We start from the raw sequence: 12535 nt of genomic DNA on the forward strand, positions 1-12535 counted from the left end.
CATGATTATGGAAATCTATAGAAAACATAGAAAAGAGACTTTTTGAATTTATCCAAAGCAATAACACAAAGATCATTTGATAGCCATATAAACTATATTCCCAAGATCAATAATTTGGTTTTCCATCATACCAGGAGATCCTCATCTGGAGGGTTCACAGGCAAAGTAAAAGAACCACATGGAATTGCTACCTTTTAATGGTTACTTAACTCTAATTTTAAAAATGAAACCAAATAAGCACTGATTTTCATAACTAAGATTTCTGAACATCTCCTGTAACAAACTGAGTACATTTGAAAGGTGATGGACAAGTTCAGATCTTGTCATTTCATACATAGAAATGAAACCCCATGAAATGCCCAGGTCCATGGAAACACTGTGCTAGCGCGTTTTTGTGTGTGTGCACTCTGTGGTGCTGAGAAAGCCATATGGCCAGCAGTTCTGTGGAGCCAGAACATTGAGATCCTGCTGCTTTATGTCCTTCTTTCCAGTTTGCAGTCCCTGCCTTCTCAACAGCATGATGTGCTACAATCTCAAAACACACAGTGACTTTGCCTTTGAATCCAAGCTACACCTGCATGCAGAAAACCAGGGAGGGGACCTGGCAGCCATATAAATCATTAGAGAGATGTCTTGTACTATCTTAAATAGGTTACAGTGACCTGTGGCAGAATGGACTGTGAAGACATCAGAATGTTAGGAACTTTTCTTGCCCCTACCTAAGTGGATGAACATAAGAGAAATCACTTAGTCAATTGCAGAGTGCTTCTTTTTGTTTCCCTCTTGCTGCCTTCCTTACCCTACCCTGGATTACCTGTGAGTTAGCACATAGACCTGATGTTCCTCTCAGGTGTGAAAATCGCTTACAAAAAGGAGGTTTGCTCAGAACACATTTAAAATTTCACATGCACACACGCACACATACACACACAAGCACACACAAGCACACATACCCACACCACACATACATGTGTGTGCACACAAACACTCCTCATCTATTGCTATCCATAGAAAAATTGAAGTCAAATATATTTCATATTTATAATTGTTTCAAATCATACAAGAGCACCAGAGAGATTTCATGTGTGTTCATCCAATGTCAGAAAATAATTAGTTGAAAACTTAGAAAGTAAAAAAGATTAACTCATAAATAATTCATGTGTGTTTATTTATATGTGTGCATTATGCAAAAGTTGATTACTTTGGGTCCTCCCCATCCTCTACCCAACCCTAGTTGCCTATATGATTGCTCTTGTTCTAGCATCTTTCATTTTTTTTTTCCTTTTCTAAAACAAAAATCCCAACTTAAAAGTTGAAAACAAAGGAGAAATTTACCAATCCTTGGTATAAACCAGATTTAACTCATTTTAAATTTGATTATAAACAACCGAAACACTGCTGAGAAATCGCTTTTTTTTTATAATCAAGCAAAAATATGCAGTGACCATTTTAAGTCTAGAATTCCTATTTCTAATTAAAACTGTCATTTCTATCTGCATACTTTTCATCTGCTTGTCTGCACGGTCACCATCAAGTCTGCTAGATTAGGATAATTCTTTTTGTATTATACATAACAGAAAATGCAGTATTCTCAGTTTCTGACCCAAATGTCAGTGATGTAAAAACCAAAATGTTGCCATAAATTTCCCAAATACCCCTGAGTGGATGTTATTTTCTCCGTTGAAAACTAGTATTTTAAACCAGAGGAGTCAGGCTGCAATTTCCCTAAAGGAGAGTGGAGATGTGCCCTGTGCACTCTGAGAGGGAAGAGTGGGTCTGAGGGCATGACAGTTGGGATTGAGATTTGGGCGTTAGGAGGACCTTTTTGAAGAGTTCACTAGTTTTGTCTGTTTTTCTCTTAAATTGCCAGGGATGAGATGGGAGTAGTAGGTGGTCATGGTTAGGAAATATTAAGTTTATTCTTTCACATGAATGATTTTTTTCGTAAGCTCAAACTCTAGTCATAATCTCCTGAGTTTTACCCTTTCCTTCCCCTTTAAGATTAAAATGTGTGCACAGACTTACACAGAGGTGTGTGGAAACAGGGGAAGAAAAGTGTTTTGCACCCAAAACACTCTTTTCCTAAAAAACAGAAAAAGGTGTCCACATTTTTATCAAAGATCAATATTTTGAAGTTCCATTTAGTGACCACCATGAAAAGAGAATTGACTCCTGAGGGTCAGAATCAGTGGGGAGAACATGTCTTCAGAAATGGAGCTATCAAGTGAATGAAATGCAGATGTGAGACAGGCCTCTTTATTCAACGATTCTAGCATTCTAGCAACCACTGGCTTGAAAAACTTTTGAGTGCTTAAAATGTGCCTCATTCAAATTGAGGTGTTCTGTATTTGTAAAGTGCATATAGCATTTCAGATACTTTCTATAAGAAAAGATAAAATGTAAATTATCTTAGTAATTTTATATAGGCTTTATGTTCCAATAGCAAAATTTTGAAATAATTAGGCTGAATGAAATATATTAGTAAGATAATCTCATATGTCTCTTTGTACTTTTTATCTGTGACTGCTAAAATATTTTAAATCAACTATGTGGGTCTCACTGGTAGTTCACTTTGGCCGATGCTGATCTAAGTGAAGAGAACTTTCAAAGGGAAGGAGGTTGATACCGGGTTATAGTTGATTCAACAACTATTAACTGAGCCCTATTAACTATTAATAATGCCTTATGTCAGGCATTGAGCTGGACAAAGAGTGATGAATGAAGTAGACATATTTCCTGTACTGAGTAGTCACAGCATCCTAAGGGGGACAGTAGCTAAACAAATAATTACACATGATTATAAGTTGCATTATGTAAAAGAAGTGTGTCTAACAGAGCCTACTAACTTAGATTGGAAAGTTGTGGAAGGTCATTCTGAGAAAATGACGTGCGTTGAGACCTGAATTATGACTTGGATTTAATCATTGCTATGGATTGAGTATCTGGGTCTCCTCCAAAAATCATTATATAGAAATCCTGGTCCTCAAGGTGATAGTTTTAGGAGACTGAGACTTTGGGAAATAATTATGTTGTGAGGGCAGATATTTCATTAATGACATTAATGCTCTTATAAAAGATATCCCATAGAACTAATCTGACCCACCTGCCTTGTGAGGACATAGCAAAAAAGATGCTGCCTAAGACCAATAAGCAGTTCCTCACCTCACACTAAATCTGTCAGAACTTTGATAGACTTTCTAGCTTCCAAAACTGCAAAAAATAAACTGTTGTTCATAAGCAACTCAGTCTGTGGCATTTTTGTTACAGCAGCCTAAGTTAGTCAAGCAAAGTATTGTAGAAATAAGAGCAATAGATACTGAGGGAACAGGATGTCCAAAGACACTGAGGCAAGACAGAGATGAATAGGGTCAGTGTGCTTAGATAACCCTAAAGAAGGTTACTAAAGATGATGGTGCAAAGACCCACATGAGCCAGATCACTCTTGGCCAGGTTAACACTTAAAACTTAAGCAAGATAGTGAAATCATCTGCTTCATATTTTTAAAAGGTGACTTTGGTGTGGTGGTGAATAGTTAGAGCACAGTAAGTGTGGTGTGGAAGAGCAACAGGAAGGCTATTGCCAGGAGTGCAGGTGCACATTCTGGGCAGAGTGGATGGACAGTGTTGCTGGTCCCTGCCCTAGCACTTGCTGTTTGCCTTTCTTAACCTAAGTCAGACATTCCTGTTCTTTGGTGGTAATTTGTCCTTATTATATTTCTTTTTGTATATTTTCTATTAGTCTTAGGTGATTACTGCTTTATTTGTCCTATGTGAATTTTGCCAAAGACAGAAGGTGACTTCCTGATTCCTCTGTCTTATTAAACTTGATTAAAGGTCCTTTGCCTCTTCTTTCAAAAAGTGATATGTAAAAATGAAGCATTCATTCCTTGTTCTTGTTATGGCTAGATATTATGAATTTCATAGATTCAGAACATCAGAGAACATTACTGCTAATACCTGGTGCTATTCCAGAGCAGTCATTTTTGCTATTGCAACTACCTGAAAATATTTTCTTCTCTTCTTAAAACTGGGTAATAGAAACTTTAAAAATGTATATCAAACACATGAACAAATTTGAAATGTATTTATTTAGCAGTTTATTAGGCAATATTTTGTCATTATAAATTATAAATATGTCTTCAAAGAATAATTCTTTTATTCTGTTTTTCAATAAGCCCTTGAAGTGGTTAACATTGTTATTTTCATCTTTAGTATCATTCCAGAAATTACTATTTCATACACATTTGTCTAAGGGAAAAAGTGCTCCACCCCTTATTTTCTTAAAACATGGAGGCATACTATAAAATTGTTCCACATAATGCTTTTGCTCTTGCTTTTATTAAGTAATAATTTCCATATAATAAAAAATAAAAATAATAATCACAAAGCTCATTGACTTTGGGAAATTGCTTATACATGTGTAACCCAAAGACCACCTCAACCCATCAGCAAATTACTTCAACCCCACCTCAAATTCATCTATCCCAAATATGACAACTTCTCACCAGCTCCATTGTTACTTAGTCTGAGCTTCATCAACTCACCTGGTTTGGAAATGAATTTCTAATCAACTTTCATGATATCACTCTTAAGATGACAACAGAATCCTTGTACAAGATGAAGTGAATCTTGCTGTGACACTGATCTTAAAAAAATTTGCAAGGGGCATCCTTGAAATTAAGAGTATAGGCCTCCTTTACTTGTGTGCAAGACTAGCCACATAATCTGTGGACTTAGGAAAAAGTGAAAATGCAAAGCCTGATTTCTTGCTTTCAAAGATCTGTCAAAAGTACCAAAGGTAATATCCTCCCTATCTCTCTTTCTTGGTTTTTCTCAAAGCATCATCTTATTTTAAATTGTTATTTAATGTGGTATTCCTTTGTGCATGGGTCTAAAGGAAACACAGGGTATGAGGAATTTACCCAACTAGTACTGGGACCTACTAGCTATGGGACCCAGAGACTGAGCTCTTCCTAGAAGCAGAGAATTCCAGCCAGATGTCTCCCTTTCTCACAGGCCCACAGTCTCAATTCACAGCAGTTGAGCAATGACTAATGGTACTGCAAGCTCTATCAGAATGCTCTCGGTACTTGAATCTGGGGTGGGCGAGAGGAATCACCACCGAATCATCCATGGAATATAGCCCTGAATAGGATGACCACCACTGTGTTCTGCCTGAAGATACCTAGAAGTGTGAACAGCTAACGTGAATCCTTCCCACTTGCCCATCCAAGCTCTCCACTAGGCTCCCAGTGAGTGGACAATAGGTAGTGAAATCAAGGAGTCCTGAAAAGTGGGATCACACGTGTACCAAGACTCAAAGCACTCAATGTACTCCAGTCAGTGCATACCCATCTGGGAGTACTTGACACAAATTCAAAAATAAAACAATCAATAATTTCAAGAAGGTGGCCAAAGGGCAATTCATTTCAAGGTCAGCGTACTTCTTGGATAGAATCCTGTGTGGCCGCACTAGACCCACAGCTATGAACCTGTCCTGCCGGTCTGATACAACCCTATTATTCTATCCATCTTTCTTTTCTGAAACTCTACTGGTTTCTTTACTGTCCTTAACCATACCACAGTACTTCTCTTGAGCCCTTTGGAGTTTCCTGTTTCCTCAGAATGCTTTTTCTTTAGTTATATTTTGGATTCACTCCTTTGCCTTCTTCATATCTGTACTCAAATGGCACCTTTTCAAGTAAAACTTTCATGAACAATAATTTACAAGTAACACTGCCAATCAGACCATATCCCACTTATTCTGTTCTAATGCATTTATCACTCCTTAAAATTATGTAGGATTTAGCTGGGCATGGTGGCACACACCTTTAGTCCCAGAAGCTCAGGAGGCTAAAGCAGGAGGATCACATGTTCAAAGTCAGCCTCAGCAACTTAGCAACTTAAAGAGACCCTGTCTCAAAATAAAAAATAAAAAAGAGCTAAAGATGTGTCTCAGTGATTAAGCACCTCTGCGTTCAATTCCTGATACAAATATGTATTTGTATGATTTACCTCTGTTACATGTAACATTTATCATCTGCCTGCCCTACTAAAAGATAAACTCCATGAAGACAGGGATCAAGTATCTGAAATATGCATACACTATCTGGCATGCAAATATTCCTTAAGCGTTTGCTGGTTAAATGAATTTATATGAATTAATAAATAAATGAAAGGTTTCTATCTGGAAATGAATTGAATAAAATGATACAACTCTTCCAGGAAGGACTACAGTGTGTGTGTGTGTGTGTGTGTGTGTGTGTGTGTGTGTGTGTGTGTGTATTTGCACAGTCACAAGAAAGAGACAAGAGAGAGAGGAAGTAGAGGAATCTTTCAAAATAATGCATAGTTTACAAGGAGAAATGCTATTTGCAGTTAATCAACACTGCAGGTATTCTCCACTGTATTGAAGTGAGCAAGTCTCTGTAAAAATCAATTGATAAATAATAGCTACTTTCCTAAGGTCACATGAGTAGTAAATGGCAGAGCCAGAATTCAATCCCAAATATATTTGGCTGCAAGGCCAGTGCTTAACCTTCACAGAAGTTATTTATATTTTAAAAAAGGTATGTATTAATTCAAACTATATGTCTAATTAGAGAATTATATGAGGGGTAGTTTTGACTAAAAATCCTCTATATTTTCTAGTTCCCTTTGTTTATTTCCACTATGCTCCATTCATCTTTTACTTTTCTATAATAGTAGACAGACACTGAAAGTTGTCAGTCCTTTAGCTACATGCAGACATGTATGGATCCATTTTTGGTGTAATACATGCCTACAATTATTTTATTACTCACATCAATGGAGATTTTGAATGAAAAAAATTATCCAAAAATCACAAGGAAATGTTCAGTCCAGAAAACTCACTCACTCTTTCTCCCTCCTTCTCTTCTCCTTCTTTCTCTCCACGCCCCCTCCCGTCTTTCTCTGTCTCTCCCATCTCTGTTCCTAAACTTACAACTCCTCCTGGTAGAATTTTACATTTTCCAAGTTGTAACTGAAAAGTTTGATAAATGCAATTCATATTAAATATTCAAGTTCAAATACATTTTAGTGTGAGTTTTATCAAAAATCATTTCAAATGGCACATTATCTATTTTATGGAGTGGTTTTTCTGTTACCTGTCACTCTTCCTATCACCAATACAAAACAAGTTTCACAAGAACAGAATTTTTCACCTGCTTTATTTTGCACAGTATCTCCGGTGCCTATTATGGTACCTTGCAGTGAACATGTCTGATTCTCAGTACCTTTTCCCCTTTGGGCATTGTAGCAGAAGGTCAAAATAATGAAGAGTCAGGTGCTTGTTAAAGTTTTCATAACTGTCTAGTGTATTTTGTAACAAATATTTTGTAATAAGTACTTCATTTATATAAGGACTGGAACTTTAGAGTGGTTTGACTAGTAGCAGCAGGTTAATATGCATAAACCAACAGAACCACACAAAATTAAATAAGTGTTTAAATAAATGGAAGACAATTGGGAATACATCATGAGTTAATATCTAGGTAAATAATAACTATATTCTCATTCAGTGAGCAAACTCATTTTAATGACTTCAGTTATTATTTCTGCAAATAAAATCTGAATACTTTGCCTCTATTCTTGACCTCTTTCCTGACCTTTAGTTCTTTCTCTTTTTTATGGAAAACTACATAGATATCAAACATAAACTATATCAATCTGTCATCTGGTTTCTTTAAAAAAAAAAAAAACCAACTTTCTCTTCATAATGTCCCATTTATTACAGTATTATTTTTTCTAGTTCCCCAACCCTGAAATATTCTTGTGAGTTATATTTTACTCTAATAGAAAAAATGAATAAGATGGATTTTATGTTACTATGTTAACTAAGAATCCTCTATTAAGGATAAAATTTTCATCAGAATAAAATGACTAAAAGCATTCTGAGGAAGGAAAGGGTAATAACAATTAAATGAGATATTTGGGTTTTATATGTAAGAGTGAGATTTAGGAATAAGATTATATAAGTGAACTCATTAGACCAACAACAGCAAAATATTTGCATTGGATAACCTTTGTTAAATTAAATGGCAAAGGCTTCCCCCACATATCCATGCAATCTTTCCAATCCTTGAAGGACCAAAGAATGGAAGATTTTCCCAGGTATGAGTCTAGGATAAAGATAGATACCTTTCATTTGGGCCATTCATTGACCTTATGAGATTTTAATTGGGCTTTAAAAATTAAGATTAAGATGTGCATGGGGATTACAAAATAATTAGATATCTTCAGTGAAAAATAAAACAAGGCCAAGTATCTTCATATAAAAATTCACTTATGTTTTTTTAGCTCACTTGTCAAGTCTGCAAGGTATTGAGTGATGATGTTTGGGGGTTTGGGGTTTGCCTGAAAAATTTTCCAGCTTCAAAGAAACACTTCTGTCATAGAACTAGGTTTTATTTGAACTTTGATGTACTTCCACAAATGAGTGATATTTGAAAATCAATTAAAGCACATTTCTCAGTTTGGCTTTACATGGAGCCCATACAAACACATATCAAATCACTTTCAGACAGAATGATACACTGGGAAGGTTTTAGTCTAAGTAATATCTAGTGTCTCAGATCCTTGAGCTGCCATGAATTCAACCTGGAGTGACCAAATTTAAATTATTGCCTTTCTTTTCAAATACTGCATTTTCTAGTGGGAGAGTGGGACAACTGTTTTTACATAGACTTTCTTTTTTTTTGGGGGGGGGGAGGTATCAGGTTTTGAACCGAGGAGTTCTCAACTACTAAGCCACATCCCTAGCCTGCTTTTCATTTTGAGTCAGGGTCTCACTAAGTTGCTTAGGATATCACTAGGTTGCTGAGTTTGCATAGGCTTTTAAAATGCAGAAATTATTGAAATATATAGAAAGCAAAACTCTCATCACCTGTGCTACGGGGCAGACAAAACATTAAAACAAATTATCCCTAAACTTAATACTTAAAACAGCCCTTTATTATTTATTACGATCATGGATTCTTTGTGTTAAGAATTCAGGCAGGCTGCTCTCTGCTCCTCCCCATTAGACACACCTTGTTCAATACAGTGTCAGCTGTGTTCCCGAGACACCATGGTGAAGGTTAGAGTGAACAGATTTGGTCTTATTGGGCATTGGTCACCAGGGCTGCTTTGAACTCTGGCAAAGTGGATGCTGCTGCCCTTAATGACCCCTTCATCAACCTCAACTACATGGTTTACATGTTCCAGTATAATCCTACCCATGTTCAATGCACAGGATGAGAATGGGAAGCTTGTCATCCATGGAAAGTTCATCTTCATCTTCCAGAAGTGAGATCCCACCAACATCAAATGGTGAGACTGGTGCTTAATATGTTGTGGTGTCCTCACTACCATGGAGGAAGCCAGGGCTCATTTGAAGGGCGGTGCCAAAAGGGTCATCATCTCTGCCCCTTCTGCTGATGCCCACATGTTTGTGATGGGTGTGAACCATGAGAAGTATGACAACGCCCTCAAGATTGTCATCAATGCCTCTTGTACCACCAACTGCTTAGCCCTTCTGGTCAAGATCACCCATGACAACTTTGGCATTGTGGAAGGACTCATGACCCTAGTCCGTGCCATCACTCACTGCTACTCAGAAGACTGTGGATGGCTTCTCTGGGAAACTGGCATGATGGCCATAGGGTTGCCCAGAATATCATCCCTGCATCCACTGGTGCTGTCAAGCCTGTGGGCAAGGTCATCCCTGAACTGAATGGGAATCTCACTGGCATGGCTTTCTGTGTGCTCACCCCCAATGTGTTAGTTGCGAATCTGATCTGTCACCTGGAGAAAGCTGCCAAATACGATTACAACAAGAAGGTGGTGAAGCAAGCATCAAAAAGCCCCATCAAGAGCATCCTGGGCTACACAGAGGACCAGGCTATCTCCTGTGTCTTTAACAGTGACACTCACTCTCCCACTTTCAAAGCTGGTATTGGCACTGCCCTCAACAACCACTTTGTCAAGCTCATTTCCTAGTAGACAATGAATTTGGCTACTGCAACAGGGTGGTAGACCTTATGGTTCACATGGAACCATATGGTTCCAAGACCTTATGGTTCTATGGTGGTAGACCTTATGGTTCACTTGGAACCTTATGGTTCCAAGGAGTAAGAGCTCCTGGACCACCAGCCCCAACAAGAACACAGAGGAAGAGAGGTCCTCAGCTGCTGGGGAATCCCTGCCCCTAACTCAGTCCCTCAACACACTGAGACTCTCCCTTCCTCCCTGTTTCCATCCCAGACAGGCTGAAGAAGGGGAGGGGCTAAGGGAACCCTACTGTCACATACCATCAATAAATTTCACAGAAACCCCATTCCCCCCCAAAAAAAGAATTCAGGCAGATTACAACAAGGATAGCTTTATTTTTCTCCAGGTAGTCAGGATGGACTTATCTGAAGGAGAGAGACAGGCAACTGCCATGTAACCTTTGAGACTTGACCCTGTATTTATAGAGCATCTCATCTGCCATATTTTTTTTTTTGTGTGTGTGTGTAGGCAACCCCCAAGGTCTGCATGGGATCCAAGAGAAGGAAACCAAAATTCAACTTTAATAGTGTTTTAATCACCTTTTTACTCCTGTGACTAAAAGACCTGGCCAGTGCAATTGTAAAGGAGGAAAAGTTTATTTGAGGGCTCACTGTTTCAGAGGTCTCAATCCATAGACAGCAGACTCCATTTCTTGGTGCTCAAAGTGAGGCAGAACATTATGGAGGCAGAGTGAGGCCACTCACGTGATGATCAGGACACAGAGAGAGACTCCACTCTCCAGATACCAAATATAAACCCCCAAACCACGGTCCTAATCCCCCACTTCCTCCAGCCACATCCCACTGCCTTCAGTTACCACTCAATTAATCCCATAAAGTGATTAATTCACTGATTGGGTCAAGGGTCTCCTGCCCCAATCATTTCTTCTCTGAACCTTCTTGCATTGTCTTACACATGAGCTTTTGGGGGATACCTCACATCCAAACATAAAAGATGGCAACCTTGTGGAGGAAATGTGAGTACAGAATATAACTGTGAACATTTTAAGAAAACAGAATGTTGGGGGCTATGCCATGCAGACTATGCCAAGATGGCACCTGGCAGCCAGCCAGAAGTTGTTTTGATCACATTGGTGGTGAGGAAGTCAGTTAACACAAAAACACCCAGGAGCTTTATCATTGGCTGTATTCAATTAAGTCCACGCACATAACGCCTGCACATGTGTTCCCGAGTGCTCCTGCTCATGCCTGCTCGTTTGACCTTTACCGTGATTGGACAGCTAGCTCCTCGCCTGATCTTCGCTTAACTAGTGTTGGCCCTACCCTCCGCCTCCTGGAGGGAATATAAGCTGGCTCTCCTTGAGCGCCGGTGTTCCCGGGTTCCTGAATCATCAATAAACTCCTTCAAATTCAAGAGTCTTGCTACCTGTTTGTCTCCCGTGCCAAACTGACTCCGCTGGATGGTGTCAACAGAACTGCCACACTCTCTTTGTGGGTGTGTGCTCCTCCTTGGATGTGTGATGGTGTGTATGAGACAGTGTGTGTTAGAGGATATCCTACTAAATTAATACTTGATTTTTTTTCTAATATCATTATAAGGACAAAGACATATAACCCAGGCAGTTTCCTTTCTGCAAAGCTACAAAGTCTGCTGGCATGAAATGTATTACTAAAATTTCTTAAGTTTCTGTTCTTGCTGTGGTGCTTGCTTGAGTATATTGTGGATGGCTATGTCAGAAACATATTTGGAGGTATTGAGGACTTTACAATTGCCATTCCAAGAAAAATATTTTTCAACCTACATATTAGAGTAGCAAAAAGCTAACAGAAGATAGGCTAAGCTCTCTTTTGCATTTTACAATATGTATGCCACTCACTATTCTCCATTCATGGTGCTCTCCAATGTTTCCCGGCTCCTTACTAGGAAAGAGGAAGTAACAAATCTTTTAGTATCCACTTCCAACTACAACTAGGGCATTTTTTCCAAGTGTTATCATATTGAATATATTCTTCATTAAAAATCCAGTTATAGTTAGGCCAATAAAATTGTTAGTATAGAAAACCTTAATTGAAGTACTTAAAGGGCCCAGGAACAGGATTTAAATATGAGAATCAGGCCAAATGAGAGAGTGAATGGTGGCAACTGCCACAAGCTGGAGGGGCCATGAGCAATTAATGGTCTTAAATACAATTAAAAATAAATGAAAACCAGACACTGATCATGCCAAACACTAGGTAGGATGAGCTGGATTTCATTGGAGGTTTAAATGTAACCACTAAACCTAGGGAAGAATTGATTGTTTTTCCTCTCCAAAACCCAGTCTCAGAAAGACAGGATTTTACTTGGGATAAATTGTGCTAGAATAGGAAGAAGGTAAACTACTGGATGTGGGATGAAAACTTTAGAGGTATGGTAGATGGTTAACGTAGGAGCTTCAGAAACATTGTACATAAGACAACAAGAGAAAGCTCTCCTAATGTCATTTGAGTGCTAAATCTCAAGGAAATCAGGGTAGTGACTAGTGG

The 12535-nt window shown here is 38.4% G+C and overlaps 1 pseudogene across 1 annotated transcript; it reads left to right on the top strand.

Annotated features, from left to right (window-relative positions):
* The first annotated feature begins 9087 nt into the window (after nucleotides 1–9087).
* Nucleotides 9088–10210, top strand: LOC306665715 (glyceraldehyde-3-phosphate dehydrogenase-like; annotated as a pseudogene). Its single transcript has one exon. The product of its transcript is annotated as a glyceraldehyde-3-phosphate dehydrogenase-like (transcript).
* Nucleotides 10211–12535: the final 2325 nt, after the last annotated feature.

The sequence above is a fragment of the Sciurus vulgaris genome, assembly GCF_902686455.1.
Source record: "Sciurus vulgaris genome assembly, chromosome: 7".
NCBI classification, from domain to species: domain Eukaryota; kingdom Metazoa; phylum Chordata; class Mammalia; order Rodentia; family Sciuridae; genus Sciurus; species Sciurus vulgaris.